We start from the raw sequence: 21,936 nt of genomic DNA on the forward strand, positions 1-21,936 counted from the left end.
GGCAGGAAGACGCTCGGGCAGGAACACGGGCAAGGATGGAAGTAGTCTTCCAGGGGCTGCACCCTGGCCCTCTGGACGCCTGTCGCAGGACCGCAACTGGAAACCTCGCCCCCACACACAGGCACGCACACAGGGTGGTCCCCTTCAAAACAGAACCAGGCCGGGTTACAGAAATGAACTGCCGAGGGAAGTTAGTTCACCAGCCGGCACAGACCTCCAGCTGTGGCAGGTGGGGCCCGAGCTGGAGGAGCAGGTCCTGGCACTGAGATGGCAGCTTCTGCGGGGTGCCCCGGTTCCCTCCCAAGTCCACCAGGGCCTCTTTCTGAAGAGGCCTTCGTCAAAGAGAGGCAAAGGGGCAGCTGAAGATGGAACCCGGAGGAGACCCTGAGTGGAGCGCAGAGACCGTGGGAAAAGGTCTCGGGGAAATGCAGGTCCCACACCACATCGCCTCACTGAGGCGAAACCCTACTGTTCCCTCATGGCCACCGGGCCTGGGCAAAGCCTGGGGAGAGGTCAGCAGTGGCCCTGAGCTGCCCACTATGCAAGGCCCTGGAGGGTGGTTCCAATAAGCTACTATCTATGGACCCCTAGAGAAGCTTCTAGAAGTGAGGAAACCTCTGTATGCTCCCTTAGCCTCCCTAGGTCCTTCCAAACTGCCTGAGGCTAAAACAGCCCATGAGAAGTTCCATTTCTTCTTTCATCTCAATTTCTTCAGGCCTGGGAGCCCTCATTTGCTTCTAACTCCACCATCTCCCGTCTCTCCCTCCTACCCCCCTGTCTCTGGGCCTGTCTCTGGCTGGAGCTGGGCAGGGAGGACTGGGGGGCAGGTGCGACAGCCTGTGAGTCATTCCCTTCCCATTCGCTCCCCAAGGCAGGTGCTGACGAGTCATTCAGCCAAGCAGCACTCTTGCCACCTTTTGCTGCAACCCCAGTTCCTTTAACGGCATCTTCAGGGCAACCGTCCCCCTCCCCGCAGCCTGCACTCGTGCGCAGGGGAGTCCCGCTGGGCTGGCTAATGAGGTTGGAGCTGCTGCCTGTGAAGGCGGCTGGGGGGCCTCCCCCAGGCCCCGTTCCCCGCCATAAAGCCCTGGCTGATTCCGTCCTCCGGCCCCTTCACCATCTGTAGCCCCATCGGTTCCTGCAGCTTTTTAAATCCTATTAAATTCCTCGTTTCTCCTCTGACATTATTTCATTTCTAAACAGACACAGTCAACTTGCTGTCAGCGAGGGCTCCGGGGGGCTTCTGGAGATCAGGGGAGGGTGCGGGCCCAGGGGTAGGTGGCTCCGAGCAGCCCCTGTGGTCCTGGAGCCCAGGGGACAGGACTGGATGGGACCCGCGGCCTCCTCTGATCTCCCCATGCTGAGTTCAGACTTCCAGCTATTTAGTCCCATATGCCAGGCAGGCCTTCTAGCGGAGGTTCAGACAAAATGTACGTGCAGGAAATTCAATGTACAGAAATTTCAACTTTTCAATCTTAGGAGGCAACGAATAGCTCAGTTTACAAAGGCTTCTGGGTGAACAGACACTCCTCAGGGTTCTGCCAAGGAAGCTTTTGGCCCAGGTGGGAAAGGGGCTGTGGAAATGGAAAGCTAAAGAGCTGGGGCCCAGCCCATTAAAGATTAACCTGAAATTATACTGCCAGTGGGAAACAAGATTTTCAGAACAACCCCATACTGTACCAGACAGCCTCTGACCTGAGATGCAGGGCAAGAGGGGGGAAGGGGGGGTTAAGGGCGTGAGGGGCAGGTGCTGATTCCCCATGAGATGAGGACCCAGGGCCCCATGGGATCCCCTGGGTGAGGTTCTTCCTGGGAGCTGGGAGGGGACTGCACAGAGACCCAGGCCCTCATGGGAGCAGTGGCCAAACCAAGTGTCTGGAGGTCAAGTCCCAAGCATGAGCCCTTCCACCTCGGCTCCAGTGTCTTCACCTTGGAGTGTCAAGGAGCCACCCCCTGGGTCCTGACCTCTAACTTAGGGCTCCTGGTTTGTCCCCTGCCTGATGTGGGAGGCACAGTGCTGGGGTGAGAAGTCAGCCAGTGACTAAGATCCCACAGCAGCAGCCTGAAGGGATCTGCACCTCAGTGCAGAAACACCCACCCTCATCCTGCCCTGGCTCCTTCGGTGTCCCTACAGAAGCCCCTGAAAGCTGGGCTGCATGCATACTCCTCTTCTGGGTCTGTGTGTGTGTGTGTTTGGGGGCAGCGTACCTTTGCTCACTCCCCAGGTCAGGGGGTTCCTCAGCTGATGGAGACTCTGGCATCACCATCCTCGCGCCCTGGTCTCTCACAGGGGTCCCCCAGCCCTTCCCACAGCTGGGTCTGGCTCTCTGGGGTGGGGGTGGGGGGGCCTTGGTGGACCAGGGAGCAGCTGGGGCTGGGGAGAGTCAGCTGCTGCCGGGAGGCAGAACGTCCTCCCCTGGAAAGGCCCCCAGTGCCATTGTCTCAGCTTCCCTTAGCATGAGTCTGCCTCTCACCCAGTCTCCTGTTTTTAAAAATTATCAAGAAGGAAAGAAACTACACAGCCTCTCCAGTTTCTTTTTTCAGGGCTTGGCAACCCTACTTTGTCAGCCAGTCCTGTCTTATCCCCACGTGAATTTTCCCAGCTGTGTCCTGAACACCAGCCCCTAAGCCGATGTCCCAGCAGATCTTTTGTGTACTGGAATCCAAGATTTATTTGGGGGCTGGTGTTTAAGAAAGGACATTACAGTGTTCCGCTTGAGAAACTGGTGTTAGGCATAAGACAGCCCAGCCCAGGCAATCCCTGGTGCTCTGAACTGGCCAGGCCCTGTACAGGGGGGTTGCCTTTTGGAAGAGCCAAAAGATTAGAGACGTCCTGGCCAGGCCAAAATTGCCCACCCAGGAGGGACGGGCTTCCTGGATGACTGGTTAATTCTACCACCTGTCTCACCACAATGTTTAAGCATTTTCAGTGGTTAGGTTCCCTGCCCAGGAGGGTTAGTCTCCACAATAACTGTTCCTTCTGACTTAAAACTTAAGAGAATCTTTGTCCCCTTTCCTTCTCAAGCCCCTTTTACAAGACATTTTTAAAGTCCAGGAAGCCCTCCTCTCTTTACACAACTGAACCCCAATAGCAGCTCCCAGGGGCCACGTGAGGATGGAAGGCCTTTGCAGTGGGGGAGAAGTGGCTGGTGGGGAAGGGGCCCTGGGGAGGTCCTGGGAGGCTCCAGCGGGGCAAACACACATTATAAATACGTCTGTAACTCCTGCCAGAGGTGTGAAAATATAATTAACTGCAAACCTGCTGAGTTTAAATGGACTTTAGGTTTTCAGCTGGGGGAGGGGGTGTTGATTGATCTGCATTTTGTTTTTGAGGTTGTTTTAATCTATTTGGAAAGTTAAGTTGAGACTCGCGGCTCCTAGCCAAATTCCCTCTGGCCCCGGCTAATTTAGCAAAGGATTGTTTCAGGGGAAATGGGATATTAATCATTGCAAATGGGCCTGTGGATGATATTTAAAAGCTGCCGCGTGCGGTGCATGTGTGCCCCAGCTGAAGGGGCTGATGACAGGAACAAGAAAGACAGGGAGAGGGGACCTCGGACCGCTCATGCCCCACCCCGTGGCCACTCCTGTAGAGTCCTGCCCCCATCCCTGTGGGGCCACGGAGGAGCAAGAGCCTCCGTTCCTTGGGAGATGTGCAGGGGAGAGACCAGCAGTCCTTCCTGGGCCAGGTGGTCCTCAGTGCTGCTCTACATGAGCCCTGATGTGGGCGAGGCAGGGAGGTCCCCACTGCCATCCTGGCCCTGGGGGAGCAAGGAGGGGATGAGGCAGCCTGGGCCACAGAGATCAGAAAGGGGAATGTCTGCATAGCTTTTGAAGAGGAGAATTTGAGTAAAGCAGGGCAGAGCTCCCAAGTGGGAAAATAACCTGAGCCAAGGCAGGCTTGGAGGACCCAAAGAAGCCAGAATATGGGCTCTATGTTGCAGGGAGGACAAGACATGGGAGCGCTGAATTCAGAGGTGCTTTTAATTGATGCATCGAAGGACTTTGGGCCAGGGAGTGACAGGATAAAATAATGTTCTGGAGAAAATCATCTAGGGATGGTTGGCAAGATGGAAGGAGAGCGCCAGACCAGGGAGTGCAGCAGGGACCATGCTGCCCCACCCAGGCCAAATGGGATGGTAACGCACCCTCGAGGCTGCCATAGGTGGGACACAGTTGGTGAACTACGGAATCTTCATAGAGGGCAGTTGTTGAGGTTGTTATTTTATTATTTGAGTCCAGTCCATGGAACTCTAATAAGAGGAGGCGAAAGGGGCAAAGACCTGTACAAAGTTTGATAAGCAAATAAAAGTCATCCCCCTGATCTGGTATGAGCATGTGAATGCTCATCATGGGGTGGAACACAGAGGGCTTCTTGGAAGTGGTGATTATTGAGGTGACAGGTTTACCAAGATAAAGTGTCTGGACTAAGTGTTATAGGGAAAGACATGAAAATAGAGGCGAATAAGGCCAACATGTGGCATCCCAGATGGTTTTAATAATGTTGACGGATTGGCTGAGCTGGAGAGGAGAGTCTGCTTTCCGGAATAGGAAGACACGATTTGGTGACATCGTGAGTCTCATGGCTCCTGCTTGTGCCAGGGCAAGCACGCACACATTCATGCACACCTGAGGAATCCAAATCTGGAGGGAACCTGTTTCCCTCTTTCTTCAGCTCACGTTCACCAGGGCCCCACCACAGACTTGTTTCTCTGCTTACCCCTGCCCATCTCTGTTAGAGATGCCCGCTCTTCACCCACAAAGCCCAGGACAAGGCAGTGGGGAGCCAGTCGATGTTTGTAGCAGCTGCTGCTGACAACCAAGCTAGGGCCCTGCAAGGAAGATGGGTAGAGCAGGGGGGCCTCGGTCCTCCTATCAGTCACCCAGAGCCTCCAATGGAAAGGTCTCAGTCCCTGCCACAGCCGCTCAAGCTTGGCTTGGCAGCACCCCCACAGTGGCTTAAAGAGAGGTGGCTTCCCAGACCACACAGCCAGTCCTCAGCTTTCACCCCACCACCCTGCTGGGTGGGTCTCCATGCCTTGTTGACTTCCCACAGGTATGTGTGAGCTGGGTGCTGACCCCCAGAGGAAGTTCTCCAAGTATCAGTGCAAACTCAGAGCCACCAAGGAGGAGGTGCGTCTGCAGCCTTCAGGACAGGCTGTCTAGCATCTCATACCCCTCATCTATGCCCTTCAGGAGCTGAGAAGGGGGTGCTTAGCGAGGGCCTAGGGCTGAACTGGCCCCAGTTTGAGTCTGCCAGCAGGAGGAGGTGTCTGCTGGGGCCCATCTGAGCATGGGGGGACTTCTGAGAGGAGCAGGAGGAGAACTCCAGGTCTGCCTGGGTCCTCGGCAAGGAGAAAGGCTTTGCGGAGTCCTCGGGGTGAGCAGGTGACCAGCCAGCATGGATTTTCTTTTGAATCTGATTTAGTGACCCATGACATCACATCCAAACTCTGGGTAACTTAAGGAGGCTTGGGCAGAAATGTCCAATTACAAGAGATTCTGGACTGCAGAAGGAAGGTCCCTTTCAGATGGACATGAAAGACAGTTGCATTGGGTTCTGGGAAGACGTCTTCAAGGCTTTGTTGACCTCTGGCCCTGGAGAAGCTCACAGTCTGCTGGGGAGAGCAGCTTACACGTGTGACACCAGGTGAGCAGTGGAGACGTATATGCCACAGGTGCGAGCTGTGTGAGCTGGGGCAATGGCAATGACTTTCTGGAGGACGCTAGGGGGTGGAGGAGGTTCCCGCCTGAGGGAAGCTGCTGAGACAAGGGATGCAGGCCCAAGGGAATAGCCCCGTCCAGGGAGAATGAGGAAACAAGCTGGCTAGCTGGTGGAGAGGGGCCCTGGGAAGAAGTGGGACAAAGGGCCCACTTGAATGCTAAAAGCTAAAGAGGTGGGAGGTTTCTGGAAGATGATGAGGGGTCGTGGAGACTGTGGAATAGGGTTAGTGATCTATGGGAGCTGGCCCTGGGAAGACGCGCCACCTCCCTCCACCACAGGAATTAGGGAGGCTGTGGAGGGGTGGGCAGGAAGCGTGGGATTTAACCACAGGTTCAGGAGCCCTGCAAAAAAATACAAGCCCCAAAGCTGTGCCCAGGGCCTGTGGCCTCCAGACGTCCAGGCACTGCCCCTCTCTCAGGCACACGCCCTCCCTTTTGTGGTCCTCTCTGACCCATCCCACCTGCCCAGCCCCCTGCCACCCTGCAGAGCCCCCAGCAGCCACCCCACCTGCCCTGAGCTCGGAACCTCTTTCCTGCACTCCTGTCTGAGCCCGCAGAGTCAGGCAGTGGCTGTTAGTTTCTCATCTCTTTGTAGAGTCTTGGCGCCCCCCTCAGGCAGGACCTTGGCCCTGCAAGGAAACTTGCCTGCAGCACGGGGCCAGCCTCCCCATCCGTGTCTCCAAGTGGGAACCTTCTCCACTGCCAGGCCTGAATGCCAGTCCCGATTTTGTCTCCTCCTGCCCCAATCCCCAAGTCAGGCCCACAGGCAGGGGGGCGGGGTGGTCTACGGGGCTGGTGTGCTGACATTGGCATTCTCCTTGCAGCGCATCTTAATAATTTAATGGCTATTAGAAGGGCCGCTGTGGTGGGGGTGGGGTGGGGAGGGGGGCGTGGGAGAAGATTTATAGAGAGAATTCACTCCAGGTTGGGGTTTTGTCTTCCTCTGTTTTCCTGGCATTTATCATGCATGTTTTAATTTGGATCGGAGAGTTGCTACCATCTGGCCATTATCGCAAAGAAATATTCATTTTCACTGAGTGACACAGACTCCATTCATCACGGAGTGCGCCGACTGCCCCGCGAGGGTGAGGCTGGGCCTTCTCCTTCATTTGCAATGAACCTGGAGCTACCAGGAGGCCAAGTGTCAAGGACCAGGGGCACAGGGTAGGAGGCCAGGCAGGCGCAGCTAGCGGGGAGGAGCTAGCAGGATGGGAGCAAGCGTCCTCCTGCCATCGCAGCCCTCCCCTCCCCAGGCCTGGCCCCTCCCCAGGCCGTGCCCCTCCCCAGGCCTCCCCCGTCTCCTGGGTAATGTCTAGATGGAGCTCACTTTGCCCCAGGCTTCTGCCCGCCAGCTCTGGAACCTGTCCTCCCTTCCAGGAGGCCCTCAAGCCAGATAAAGAGTTGAAGGATAGGCCCTCTGCTCTCTACCTGGGCTGCAGCATCTGATAACCCCACTGATGCCGTCCTGTCCTGTCCGGGGTGGAATTTGCTTCAGAAAACACTGTCTTTCCCCAACAGAATGTCAGTCAATGGTATCATTTCAGGGCTGTGACGGAGGGCGTGGGGTGGGCACAGGGCTTCCTGGTTCCCCTCTCACCACACTGCGGAGGCCCCATCAAGGCTGAGCCTCTGGGAACAGATGTGTCCACCTCCAATCGGGATATTTCCAGTGTCTCTTTTATTCATCACGACATGCCGTCGTGGGCCGTGGGAGTCTTCTGGTCAGCAATAGGCACAAAACCCGAGCGTGAGGCTGGTGCACCCCACAGGGGATTACAGAGCACCCCTTGATATAAGGCTGAGCCCCACATCATGGCCTCACAATAGGCGAGCATCCAGATCAGCAAAACAGATGAAAAGGAAGGAATCTCTTTTGAAATATTTTAACTAATAATTCAGGGCACCCAGATTGGTTGGCACCGTCCAGGTTCCTTACTGGGAGAGGATGAGGGTAAGAAATAAAAACTGGCATGCCCACCACGAGGTCACGCACAAGCCAGGTGGGGACTCAGGCTGGCAGGCATGAAGATGCCCATGGAGCAGGGCTTCCCCCACCCCCACATGAGACCCTCAGAGAAGGGGAGTGAATCTGAGTTTGGAATGGCTTCACGGGAGGAGCCGTTTGCTTTGCTTGAAAGAAACAGAAACACTGCTTCTTGGGGCCATTGCAGGTCCCAAGAACCATCTGACTTTCCCAGGCTTTGACCTGAGACCCCAACCTCCCCCACCAACCCCCATTAAGACCAGGTTTGGTCAAGAGTGGGAAGATTATATTGAGGCAGCAAGAGTCCAAAGGGAGGCCCGTCAGAGCTTGGCTGCCTCCTCCACACCAAGGAAGAGAGCCGTGGGGGTCTGATCCAAACAGACCCCATTCTGGAAGCACTGACTGGGTGTCAACCGGGCAGGCCACACCCGGTGCAGACAGGTAGACAGACACGAGTCTTGACCATAGGGAGTTTACAGACTGGTTGGGAATGGAGTAAAGTCAGCGAAGCATAAGAGAACTGTACAAGACTCCAAATTAAAGCCCTCTGCTGAGGTGAATGAGCACCAGAAGTCACAGGACAGGAAGCCAAGTGGCCTTCACCTGCCCCCTGCCACTTGCTTTCGCTCTCCACACTCCATGACTGACCCAGTCTCTCTTTTACAGTCGAGGTGACCAAGGCCCAGGGGATGACTTGCTGGGGTCACCAGCTGGTGGGTGGTAGCTGTGGGGAGGAACCCAGCCTCCTCTGACTCCCAGGCCCGACTTCTTGGTGTGGCCTGGAGGAATCAGGGACAATGTGTGTAGGAGGTGGCATTTCAGCCTGATAGGACTGGATGTGAGCGATGGCATCCAGAGCAGGAGGACCCCGTTTCCAATTCAGGCATTTGTTGAGCTAAATTAGCTCTCCTGGGTCCCGACAGCAACCCCCACCCATTTCAGCAGCCAGGGGCAACGTTCCCGCCCCCACGCTGTGGAATTCGGGGCGATGGGGACTCTCAGCCTACACCCCACACCCTCACACGCGGGGCCGCCCCCTCCTCCCTTGGAACTCATTCTGTGACACCAGCAGCTCTGAAACATCTGCTGCTCCATCCCGGACCCGCAATTTGAATAAATTACCCCGACGTGGCGACAGCCTGTTATTAATGGCTCGAGTTTTATAAGATGCTTTAGTTTAATAACACTGTAGCTCGGCGCAGCGCTTCTCCGGATATTTTTATATTTCGCCCCTTCCCCTTCTCCTGCCCCCTTCCATCCCAGCGCCGCTGCCTCCAGGGCAGGGAGTCAGCCGCGCTCCAGCCACTAGGGCCCGAACCACACTCGCGGCTCCCTGCACGCGGCTGGTGGGGCCCACCACCAGCCACTCCCCACGCCCCTTCCACACCCTGCGCCCGGGAGTTCCCACAAGGGGACTCACCCCTAAGGTGGTCGGGACCACACCGACTCCCACACCCGCGCCCCGCAGCCGTTTGTCATTCGCTGCGCAGCGGGTCGCCGTCCGCCCTCCTGGTAGATCGACGTCCCCCCACCCGCCGCGACATCCCTCCCGCTGCGCAGAGCTGCGAGCCGGGGCGCGCCGGGCAGGCGAGAGGGGGAGCCACTGCCAAGCTCGTTGCGCCTTCCCCTACTCCCCCAGACGAAGCCCACGGGAACTGGGTGGTTGCGGGCGGAGCCATGGCCGGGAACACGGTCCCCACCACCAGGCGCGGCAGCCTTTGGGGGCGGGCAGGAGCCTGGGGACCAAACCCGCCACCCGCCTCTTCAGTTGCGCTGGCGGTGCACGCAGCTTGAGAGAGGCCGAGGCCCCTCAGCTCGTTTCGTTTTGTTTTCCGCCGCTCCTGGCTCTTTCATTCTTTTGTTGGCTTGTCCATTCACCCACGCCCCGCCCATCTCCTGCAAGAAGCCCTCCTAGGTTACCTCCGACGCTCAAGGACAGGGCCCTTTTTGTTCTTCCTACCCCCTGCCCTCCGTTCTCTCTTTTCTACCCCCAAGCCCACGAGCCTGCCGTCTCATGGAGGCCCGCGGAGCCAGGCAGAGTTACCCCATCGTGGGTCTTCCAGAATACCACGAGTTTGACGAGCAGTAGATGCTACTGGGTGTGCTTTCAGTGTACTGCTTCAACAAGTTGTGTGAGCGTTTGTGTGGGTGAGGCTTTGTGCAAAGGAAAGCCTGGCTCGCTGAGAGGGAGGAAAGTGGGCCAAGGAGTGGGTGGTTTGTTATTTGGGAATATAAGGTACAAAACGTTGAGCTTTAAATAAGTGGCCAGCGCGTTCATGTCCTCAACCTGTTCAAAAAGTGTACGCCACCATCCCCGGGCAGGAAGGGCAGAGGGCAGGCTCCTTGCGGGCTGGGCCACCCAGCCCAGGCATGGGCAGTGCCTACGCGCCTGGACAGGCAGCGTGCGCCGTGGGGCACAGCCTGCCATGGGGCACCCCAGGGGAAAGCCTTTCTCCTAATGAAGGTGGCCCCCGGTAGGCATGGGGAGCCTCTGCCAGGAAGATGCTGAGTGACAGTGTCCAGAAGCAGAAGGAAAGGACGTGTAGGGGGAGGAAGTCCCCGCCAGGCAGGAGGCCAGACCCTGCCCTGCCAGAGGGTCCAGCGAGCACTGCACGCGCGGAAGCGCACTCTGGGGAGACCTCAGAGGACCCTTCCGTGCCAGGGCGAATTTAACTGTGCAGCTACCTGTTCCTGGGGACCCCGGGACGCCAGCTCTAGAAGGCAGGATGTGTCTGGCCACCCTCTATTTCCCCCCAACCCCCAACTCCGAGGGCTGCAGGAGACAGAGGCTCTTGCCACTTGCCATTTGGTCTAATGTTACTGTGGGACTCTGCCTTTTGCTAAGAGCCCCACCATTATAACATAATTACTGCTGAAAATGACCTTTAAAATATATTTTAAATTCAAAATGTCTTTAAACCCTTCACTGAGCACCATTTTTCAATTTCAACGACTGTTTTCCTTTTTCGGGGAGGTGGGGGGAGAGTGTCGGGTGGCGGAGCGCAGGCAGGAGCCCTCCGCCAGGATTGCAAATGTTAATCTCTCCGGGTTAGACAGAAAGCGAAGCAGGCTCCGGGCCGGGATGGAGGTTGCGGTTGCGGGGGTGGGGGGGTGGGGGGGTGGGGGGGTGGGGGGGGACACGGCCGGAAGAGGACAGGGCCCCGCCCACCCGGGCCTCCCCCGCCCCTCTGCCCCACGGCCTCCAGCCTGACCTTCTCCCTGCTTTCCCTCTGTCCTCACCCACCGGGAGGCTCACCTAAGTAAGTAATGAGAAATTGGGGCAGATGCGGCAGTTCTACACCGCCCTCCTCTTCCAGCTGCGCTTCTGGTCTGTTCTTCCAAATGACAAGGAAGGGGCCCAGTCCTGCAGGGTGGACTTACTTCCCCCTCCTCTCCGGCTCCACCCTACCCTGGCCAGTGCACCCTACCCCTCAGCCTCTGCTCATTTCTACTTTTTGCACTCTATGACAAGGCTCACATCCTCTAAAGGTGTCCTTGATACCCCAGCTAAGGTTTCTGATCCCGGATTTGTCACCTCCTTCAGAAGTGTTCTCATGTCAATCCTCCCTTTGTACAGCTAGCCTGCCCCTTCAGAAGGGAGGTCCCAGCGGCCCTCTGCTTGTCCCTGATGATGATGTAAAGGCAGGGAAGGGTGGCTGCCAGAGGTGGCATGAGCCATTCTGAGCTCCTTGCCGGGCAGGTATATTGTAGGGGCCCAGTCATGTCAGCACTAACAGGGACTCTGCTGGCACCATCTGCTGGAGATTTAGCCAATTTCAGCAGCAAGATAGGAAAGGACGAAGGGGGTAGGTTAGGGGGTCTGATGAGGTAGGGGCATTAGGCAGGGAACTCCAACCATCCCCGTCAGGAAGGAATGGCTAGTTGACATCAGATAATTCTTCCAGGGTATTCTTGAGACTTTTCCTGAAATGCACCCAGCACATACTTGCTAGCTCCAAAAGCCAACCTACATTCGAAAACCAAACCAAAATGCTGTGGACTGCTCTTGGGACTGCAGAGCTTTTAGGTTGTCTGTGGTTTGGAATGGCCCTTGCCCCCAGCCATGAAAGACCCAGAGATGCTGAGAATCCTTATGGGCTGCTGTCCCTTCTTGGTTAGTCAAAGTTTAGGGTGTGGCTGAGCCGCGCTGCCCCCCACCTCACCCCCTGCCAAAGAGGAGCCCAGAAGACAAGGGAGCGGAGACAGGTGAAGGCTCCCTAGAACTTAGAAGAGGGGGCTTGTATTGCAATGGGACTATAGCCATGGCCTGGTTTTGACCCCAAGTCCAGTTCTTGGAACCCTTGTCACTGCTTGAGAGTGTCCAAAGAAGGGTGAATGGGGACAGGGCAGATGTGAGAGAGGCCAGTCTGAGGTGGGGAAGCTCCTACAGGAAGCAGAGTGCTGGAGGGGAAGCGAAGAGCCGCATGGGGTGGGGTGCCAGGAACTGCCCAGGTCAAACCTCTCTACCTGCTCCTCCTCCCTCAAATGACGCTCACACACTGCAGCACATTAATATTGATACTCGATTCCCAAGCTGAAGAAGCTAATGTTTCCTTATTTCCTCTTCTTTTTGAGGGACTTTCAAGACACCCCCCTCCCACAATCTGGCCCTGGCTGTCCGTCCCTTCCATTGTGAGTATAGGGTGAACATGAAGTCACTTAGGAATAGCAGGCATGAAGAAGTGTAAAGTGATTTATCCTGTGGCGTGGCCATATTAAGAGAAGTATGGTATCTAGAATAAAGGAGGTGATACTCATATAATTACTTGTACTCATGTAATCACATGCCTATCTTACAAATCAGGCATTTAAAATTCAGAAAGATATGCCCATGGTCACAGATTAAATGGCAAAACCAGGATTGGAACAATGGTGTGCTTGACTCTAAAGTCTTGACTCATAGCCCCTCTCCTCTTCAGCTCTCCTTTAGATCCTGCTCAGTCACAAAGCCCAGTTCAAAGGCTCCCTCCTCCAGAAAGCTTTCCCAGCCTGCATCTGCCTACCCTGACCTCTCTCTGCCACTGTACAATTCTTTATATGTATGTGTGTGTGTGTGTGTGTGTGTGTATTTCTGATCCCCAATAGGGTCATAAGCTCCATGAGGGTCAGAGAGTAGTCCCAGCTCTGAAACCTTCCTGTGATCCTCGCCAGGGCGAGGCCTGGGCCCAGGAACCCGGGCAGGTCTCCTTTCCCACCCCAGCATCCTGCCTCCCTCCTCTGCCTGGTCAGGCCCAGAGCAGGCAGGAGGTCCAGATAGCGGTGGAGAGGGCTGCAGAGAAGGGAGAGGTTGCAGGAATACCTTCCCTGGAAGCTAGGAACATGCATGCTCCGTGATGTATGGGAACCAGAGAGTGTCATTCCCCATACTATGTCATAAATATCCTATTTACAACATCAATTAAATGCCAGTGACTTAAATCATTTATAATAGAGATACAGCCACTCAATGAACCATTAGCAGAGTCAGCGCATTCTCACTCCTAGCAGATCGGACAGAGAGCGATGGCTCATGGCTCAGCCCAGGCTGGGGCTCCCTGCACCTCCCCCAGACAGGCTCCCTCGACCCGTGGAATGGGAGGAGGGGTAACAGGGAGCAGGCAAGCCCCCACCCTGGGGAGGCAGCCATCAGGGATGAGTAGGGAAAAACCATTTGGCCCAACCCCCTGTCCCAGGGCACGCAGATGAAGGGAGAACTTCTTGTCCTCAGGGCTCTCTAGGGCGGGTGCCTCCCCATTCACCCCCATAAACTTTACTCCTGGGGGGGGGTCAGTCTTTCTGGAGAAGTGGGTGGACAGTGGGCTTTGCCCTCTGGGAATGCCAGGCTGGGCGCCAAGCCCGCCGCAGTGAACAAGGCAACTGTTTTCCTACAGGGTGGAGCCTGGCAGAGGACAGAAGCCAGGACTCAGGCAGGGGCAGGCACACAAGGGAGGCTGTGGGGGCACCTGCAGTGGCTCCTTTCTCCAGCTGGAGCTGCAGGACCCAAGCGGGGGTCCCTCTAGATCCCTCTCTACTCTCACCTCCCAGGTCCATTCCACCAGGCCTGGTGGCTTGACCTCTGCCACTGCCTTCTGCCCCCGCAACCCTAGTCCTCTGCCTTCCTCACCACTGCCCCACCTCCTTGCCATCTCCCCTGCAGCCCAGGCCCAATGGCCCAACAGAGCTCTTCTCTCCCTTGCTTCCTTTTCACTCAGAAGGAGGTCCAAGGTCCTTGCCTCCCCTGGTCCCCTAGTCCCTTATGATTCACCCTTCGCCGCTCTCCCCTCCATCACCTGCTCCTGCCTCCTCACCTCACAGGTGGTCTTTGAACATCCCTGCTCCAACCTTTACACTAGCTCTCCCTGGGCCAGCCACCTCTCCCCAGACACCTTGTCTCAGCTCTATGCCCCCTGCCCGCCCTCACAGCAACCAGCCCTGTTGTACAAGCCAAACGCAACCCCCAGTTGCCCCTTCTGCCACATTGCAAGATTTTCTTCATGGCACATGCCACTACTCTGATCTGTTCTTATTTGTCATCTCTGTCCCCAGCTCAAAGGCAAGCTCCATCTGGATGGGGACTCTGTTTGTTCCTTTCTGTATCTCGGCATCCAGAGCAGAAGCTTGGGGCAAGGGAGAGTATTGTGAGGAAGTGCTGGGAGGTCAACCACAGCAGCAGCTACGTATGCCAGGTCTTGGGCCAGTGCCAGGGTCAGAGGTAAAGGCACAGGCCCCACTCTCAAGCCAGCTCAAGGTCCCAGGAGGAATTCCTTAGGTCTTCTCTGTGGGTCTGGGAAGCTGGAGGAGGCTTCCTGGACTCATTGCTGTGGGCCCTGGGACAGCCTGCCAGACCCCAGAAGCTGGGGACGGCCGGGCCACAGGAGGATGTTTTGGAGAAGGGGAGGTGGAGGTGGCGGCTGCGCAGCCCCAGGCCTGGAAGCTGAAGGGGGAGGGGGGCCAAGACACTAGACCACAAGGCTGGAAATGTGACTCACTTGGCCTGGCAAGCTTCCAGAAAACTCTGTGCAATCAACCAGAGAAACACATTTGAGAAAACAGAATTGTGAGAGTAACTTTGAAGCCTCAGTTGCCATGGGAACATATCTGTAAATACTTAACTGCAAACATTAAGTGACACATGGGGAGCCAGAGAGGGAGCGGAGAGGCAGCCACCCCTCGGGAGCTGGCCGAGTCCACGGTGCCTTCGATCATCTGCACCACCGCCCCTTCCCCGCGGTCTCCCCTTCCTCCCCGGCTTTTGGCCCTGGGGCCCTGTCCTTGCAGCCTCCCCCTGGACTGCACCCCAGGCCTCTGGGACCCTCACTCCTGCCAGCACCCCAGCCTGGGGATCACTGGGCGTTCCTCTCCCATCCCTCTTCAACCACATCACTTTTGAGGAATGGGGTGTAGAAAGGAAAAACAGGAATGGATATAGTATCAAAATGGAAATCAATAGAAAACAAGTGAGTGTAAGAGTTCCAGAATTTCGCTTTAAGGAAACCCTGGCCCAGCTCACTGGCCCTGAGCCCCCTCCCCACCCAGGCCTCCCCCAGAAGGCCTGAGGTTGGGGTGTCTACCGCAGGCCTCTCTGTGCTCCCTGGCTCTGTGACCTCATGGGTGGGGGGAGGGGGGGCCTCTGGAGTCCTCTCTGCCTGGCCTGGCTCTCCTGTCCCAATATGCTCTGGTCCTGCTCAAAGGTTCTTAACTTTCCTGGGCACAGACCCCTTTGGGAAACCAAGAGAAGCTTGTGATCCATCCGTTCAATTGTCCCACAAAAGGTTGGTGACCACAGATGTCAGGCAGATCCTGTGGTAGGTAGGCCCTTGCCCTCCTGGGAACTGCAAGTTAGGGGAGGGACAGACAGAGAACAAGAGCCCCAGTTAGATGTGTTCAAGTATCAGGAGAGGGCCGCATAGCTGGAGTAGACTGAGTGAAGGGAGAGTAATGGGATGCGGGAGGGAGGCGGCTCCTATAGGCCCCGTAGGGCATGTAAGGCCTTCGGGTTCTATCCAGAGTGGCACCGGGAGCCACTGGGGGGGATTGAGCAGAGTGTGGCATGGCCTGTCCTGCGGGCTGCTGTGTGAGGACAGACTAGAGGATGGAGGCAGAAGCAGGGGACAGTTAAGAAGTCACTGCAGTGACACAGGAGGGACAAGTGTGGCTTGGTCCAGTCTGGTGGCTGTCTTGGAAAAACCCTGTGCAGTCCTCTCCTGGAAGAGTGAGCTATTGCACACCCTTAAGGCATCTTATGCACACTCTCAAGGTGTTTCCGGCCCCATGGGTCCTGCGGCCCCTAGGTTCAGACCCATCCAACCTGTCGTCTTAACTCTAGCTGACCCCTCTTAGCCCATTCGCAGGGCTTAGGGGAGCAGAGGCTTTGAGCCCCGTGCAAGCCAGTCAAAGTCAAGACATTAAATTATGCATTTCAGTGTTCATAAATTTCACCATAGGAAAAATAGACTTAAGAAGGATGGTGTGTCCCCGATGGTACTAGGAAGGCCCCCCAACCACCGCCACCACCCCTGTCATGGGGAAAATGGTGCCCCACTCTTGTCAAGTGCTCAGAGGCAGCTGCAGGCAAGAGGGCTGAGATCTGATAAACGAATCCAGTGAAAGTGTTAGAAGTTGCTAAACGGACAAAGTGACATTGCATTTTAGGAGGCAGCAGTGCTGAATCCAAAGAGAGAAGCTCTAATGGTGGGATCCAAGTCCCTTGGGCAGGCTGGTGGGCAGCGGCCTCCCAGTGCCCTCCTGCAGATGTGACACCGTGCAGATGCTCTGCCTCTGAGCGAGAGGGAGGGAGAGGGAGCGAAAGTCGTCTTTATCATTACTCTTTATCATTACTCTTTATTATTACTCTTTATCATTACTCGCCCTCACCCTCCAGCCCTCATCTGGCAGCCTGGCTTGTGAGTTCCCCTGTTCCCTTGATCTCCCCTTGCTGCTGATTGCTCCTGCAGCTCAGAGCTGCAGGTCAGTTTCAGACTGGTGTGTTTCCTCGCCTGCCTGTATGAGGCTGGGGGCCTTGGGAAGAGGCTGGAGGAGAGGGGGGTCCACTGGGGCCCTTGGTTAGAGGGGTGTCTACCATTCACCTGCAATGTACCAGCCCCAGGACCCCCCGCCTACCCAGCCTGATGGGAGCAAACCAGAAGCTGAGGTGGGGTGATGCAGGGCCCTGTGCATCAGGTAGTGCCAGGGCCTGTCCCCTGCGTGGGGCATGGGTGTGCGCTGGAGCCATCAGGGAGGCACGGTTCGCAGGCCTTCAAGATGGGGGAGCGATGAGATCAGCAGGGGGAGGAACACTGAAAGAAACTAGGGTGACCACATGACCCCCTATGCCCATGCACGTCTGGAGCTGCTGTTGTCCTGGATTAATTGTGTTCCCTCTTAATCTAACAAGGTCCCAGTTTGGGCAATAAATTATGTGGTCACCCAACACATTAAAACAAACAAACTAAAAAGATCATAAAATGGCAAAGCCAAAAAATGGTATAGCTTCCAGGTGTGCCTGAGTGTCTGGGGGCAGCGGCCGGTGCCAAGAAGCTGCGATGAAGGGCCTTGTTAGAAAGAAGGCAAGAAAGGAGGGAGACAACAGGGAGAAAGGAAACAGGGGTTTGGGGTGCTCCTGAACAGTTGGAGGCCTCAGATCTTCTCGTGGGGCCCACCCCATGGCAGAGCGGACACATAATCTCACACTCCACTGCAGGGGAGGGCAAAGGCCCAGAGAAGTGACTCCATTGGGTACAGTTCACACCGCTCATTGGTGACAAACCCAACCCCTGACCCCTCCAGTCTGGGTGACACTATTAGGGATCAGCTCCAGGAAAAGTGTGACATCTGGGTATCCCATGTCTAAGGCTTTTGCATTAAGGACTCCCCAGGCCCATGCCAGAATTTTCAATGGGAATATGGGTTCAAATCCTCCTCTACCCCTTTTAACTGTGTGGCCTTGGGCGAGCTTCTTAACCTCTCTGTGTGCCCTGGTTTCCTCACTTGTAAAATAAAAATCACAGTACCATTTCTGATGACAGGTGCACTGTAGAAACTCCAACAACAGAAATAGTCCTTTCCAAAGCACCTGAAATGGCATCCCACTCCTAGCATGCTCTGCACCCTCTCTGCATGGGAGTGGACTCTGATCTACACCAATGTGTTTAGCTTCGTCAAAACACTTCATGGATCCACTAGCATTGAATTCAGGGAGTAATTGATCCTCTTACTTCAAAATGAAGCCCCTTATTAACCTTCGAAGCATAGTCCTTTCAGCTTATCAGCTACTCAAGGTCCTTCTTGAAAAGTTGCAAGTCCAGGCTTCTCAGGCATTGGGCAGGCATTAGGCACCACGGACCACTGGATAACCTTCTTTAGGAAGACACCAGGAAGAAAGCAACGTCTTTGCAGACATGCTTGTTCTCCCTCTCTGGGGCAGTGATTTGGGGTGGGCCAAGCCTACAGCCAGGAGAGACCCTAGGGATGGATGCTTTCGTGGTGCCCACTCCTGGAGGAAGATGGGATACAAACAGGGAAATGCTTTCTCCCTCCTTCCAAACCAGAGCCCCAAGAGAAACAGTAGATGGGCAGCCACGGAGCAGGGTGGTGATCTTTTGGGTCTGTACTGGGTGTCCTCTTCCCTGGGACTCACCACTCCCATTAGCTCAGAAAGCAAACTATAAAATGATGCCTAAGAGGAAACAGAGCAGTTTAACGTCTACATTTCTTCCATCTTCTCCAGAAAAGACAGTGGTCTTCAGGATGGGAAATGCAGTTAGGCATTGTAAAAAAAGGATTAACATCCAAACAAAGCAAGGACATCAAACCTACCCCCATAAATTAGTTTGCATCTCGAGGCTAGAGAAAATCATAAGCCGTGATGTTAGGAGCAAACGTGAAACAGCTGGGCTCTCTGGGCTGCTAGCAGTCATCTTTGAGGCCCCATGGACCTGAAATGGACAAATGGTATCCCCAATTTTGTGTGTGTGTACTGTATGGTGGGGTCACATTTCATAATTTTTCCATGTGAGTCTCCTGTTACTGCAGCACCATTTGTTGAATTTGTTTGTTTATTTGTTTTTGTTGGTTTCTTTGTTTGTTTTTGGGAACCCGGGTCTCCTGCATGGCAGGCAAGAATTCATACCCTCACGCCCCCTGTCCTCAATTTTTAAATAGTAAAGATACTGGAGTCCAAATACTGGCAGCCAGGCAATCTTGAAAATGATCTTTGGCAAGTTCTAAAATAAATTTGTCCAACTGGTGGCTTGAGAACGCTTGGGACAAAATTATGATGACTTAGGAGCCACTGTGGATTCACCCAGAGAGAGCAGTGCCATGGGCGCTGGTGGCCCATCACGATGAATGGGTTCCCCATGCAGGCCTGAAGGGGCAAGGTCTAGCCTGGCATCATGTCACCTAATGGGGCAGATGGAGAAGTGACCCAGGGTAACTCAGAGCTGAGTGGGCCTGGAGGGGGTTCCTGGTGACATCTGTGTCCTTGATCTTTGGTAGTCTCCTGTTGAATGTTATCAAGGTGTTGGGGTAGGGTGGGGAGTGGGGGGTCATAGAAGCTGATTTTCAGATTTGCTAATGACCCACAGGCGGTCGGGAGAACAACATCCTGGAGAATGCATTCAGAATCTAAAACCTTCTCCTCAGTGAAGATTTCAGTTTAGATATGGACCCCCTCCCCGTGCTGGACCCCCACCCCACCCCCACTACAGCTTTCCTCTGAAACCTTGCATACTGCATCCCCCATCATGGAGGGTATTGGAAGATTTCTGGAAACTTGGTGAAACTGTGTATTTGGGAGTTCTTTGTCACCTGATGTGTTGTTTGGTTATTTGTTTGTCTGGTTATATATTTGGTTGGATTTGTTCTTTGTTTGGTTGGTTTTTTGGTTGGTTTCTGTGAGCCCTCCCTTCTTCCCTGAATCCCACTTGTTTTCCATGGTAATGAGACAAAAACTCTTTGGGATTCCCAGCCCCCTTTGGGAATCCAGTGGAAGCTATGAACTTGTTGTCTAGGAGAAACAACCACAGATACAATGGTGTTGACCATTCAGGGGGTCCACAGTTCCCCTTTAACCCATCAGAGAGCCTCCTAGCTCACATGTACTTCGCGTAGCCAGCCTTCATCTGGCAGCCCGTCTGTGGGTCTTCAGAGCAAAGGGAAACCCCTGGCAGCCATCAGCACCTCAGCGTGACTCGGCCTATTCTTGAGCACCCACACCCTTGGTTCCTGAAGGAGCTGGGCCCCCAGGCTTCACGGGTCTCCTGTGAGCCCGGTGGGCCCATGACTGACCCTCGTCTCCCGCCCTCGCCCCAGCCACACGTCGCGGAGACTGCTGACCCTGACTGTCCACCCAGGCCCCCGTGGACAGGGCAGCCCCTGAGTTTTGCCGGTGCGAAGGTTACGGGCTACTTGAAGAGAGGTTAGAACTCTCAGCACATCCATCTTAATAAGTTTTATTACAGCCTGCCAATTTAGACAAATGACTAATTTATTGGATAAAATACCAGCAGTATATTTTTTTATTTTGTTAATTAATTATCTCAAACAAAGGTGAAATTTATAAAACTGTCCAGAAACGGTGTGCAGTGTAAAATTGCCTTGCAGCAGGAGATGAAATTATTACTAATATGGGATCAAATTATTACTGTATTGACTTAGTTACTTTATGACTTTGTAATGGATTTCTTCATTATTTTCTGGGGATTGTGGCCTTCGTGATTGCATTAAAGTCTGTTAATCTATGCAAATATCATTAGGCACCTCTAATAACCATGGCAACTTTCCTCCATTTCAGGCAACTTGCTAAGTGTTTGCAGCCTTGGCAGGAGCCCGGTGACTTCCGGGCAGCAGGGAGCTCCCCTGTGAAGCCCTCTCCAGCAAAGCCCTGCCCAAGGCAGAATGGGTGGGCGCTTATGTGATGGTTTAGGGGTCTCAGGAAGGTCTCCTTGCCCCAAGATCTCTTCACCTCACTTCTCCCTTGCCTGTCAGAATGCCTGAAATGTCACCACAAATCTCCATTCCTTTGAATTAAGGCTTTGGAGGGCCTTGTTAAAATGCACCTGTCTTGGAAAGAAAAACTCCTTGATTCATTTTCCACCATTAGTGTTTTGTGATCAAGAAAGTGTTGGCGGAACCGAGATCCTGGCTGTGCTGGGACAAGGGACTGGGCAGCTTTTGTGAGGGTTAGAGGGAGGGCCCGGTCTCCTCACCAGGAGCCTGGTAGGGTTGGCCAAAATAGGAAGGGCTAGGGAGCACCCATGGAACCTGAAGACCCGGGAGGCATCCTCTGCCTGGTGGGGTGGGGCTGTTGAGGAGTAGGCATGAGCACCCCGAGAACAGCACGTCGTTTAAAGGGGTCCTAAGTAGCCCAGGCCTCATCCACTGCGTCCTCAGAACCGCCTCTGGCTGCAGGCCCAGCTCTCCAGTGTCCAGCTGCACTGAGCCGAGGGGAGCCCAAACCCAGCCCCCTCGACTCTCAGGGCAGCGCAGTCTCCGGTTTGATCTCTGCTGGAGGTCTGTCCTGCTCCTGCCAGGGAGTGGGGTGGGAGAGCTATGTCTGAGGGTCCTGACCCCTTCCTCATCTTGAGCTTTCTCGGACTGAACCTCCTCTTCGAAGTCCTGGGGCCCTGTGGCTCTCCCAGGGGCCCGGAGTGCCCGGTGAGGCAGGCCTGAGCCCTCCCAGGAGGAACGAGACGATGCTGCCGTTGGACACGGAGGGAGGCGGCTGCTCACGGTGACTAACTCATCCCCCCGTGGGACCCACCATTCCAGTCTCCCCATGACTGTTTTCTTGACTTCTCCCCCAGGTGCCCCGCCCCCGCCGCGACCCCTCCACCCCCCAGGTAGGGTGAGCCGCCCTTCTGTGGTGGGGGTGGGGGTGGGTGGGGCCCGGCCCCGGATTCAGGTGCAGCCACCTTCTCCTCCCCGAGTTCGCGCTGCCCTCCCTGGCTCAGCATTTCCAGACTTTTCAAGGTTAAAGAGCCCTTTTTAACATCAAAAATTCATCAGCACCCCCCTTGACAGATGTTTTACTTTGAGTCTCCACTGTTTGAGGGAGTGCAAGATGACAAAAAGCCACCCAGAATTCAGCAGTGCCTTTTAATGAATTTGTATTTCTAAAAATTACAACAGCATCTACGAACATTTGAAAAAGAGTCACATATACGTAGAGTGAAGTATTTCTGGTGCAGGCAGCAGCTAAGGCTTGAGGTGCAGGGCACCCGGTCCTGGACCATCAGCCACTATGCTCT

The 21,936-nt window shown here is 55.1% G+C and overlaps 1 protein-coding gene and 1 long non-coding RNA gene across 3 annotated transcripts in view; both read left to right on the top strand.

Moving 5' to 3' along the window:
- CELF4 (CUGBP Elav-like family member 4) overlaps positions 1 to 21,936 on the top strand; it is a 296,225-nt gene that overhangs the window by 232,816 nt on the left and 41,473 nt on the right. The window lies entirely within an intron of this gene.
- On the top strand, positions 15,309 to 20,788 carry LOC143662138 (uncharacterized). Its single transcript, XR_013165167.1, has 2 exons — positions 15,309 to 15,492; positions 20,481 to 20,788. It is a non-coding gene; the product is annotated as an uncharacterized LOC143662138 (long non-coding RNA).

The sequence above is a fragment of the Tamandua tetradactyla genome, chromosome 18, assembly GCF_023851605.1.
Source record: "Tamandua tetradactyla isolate mTamTet1 chromosome 18, mTamTet1.pri, whole genome shotgun sequence".
In the NCBI taxonomy this organism is placed as follows: domain Eukaryota; kingdom Metazoa; phylum Chordata; class Mammalia; order Pilosa; family Myrmecophagidae; genus Tamandua; species Tamandua tetradactyla.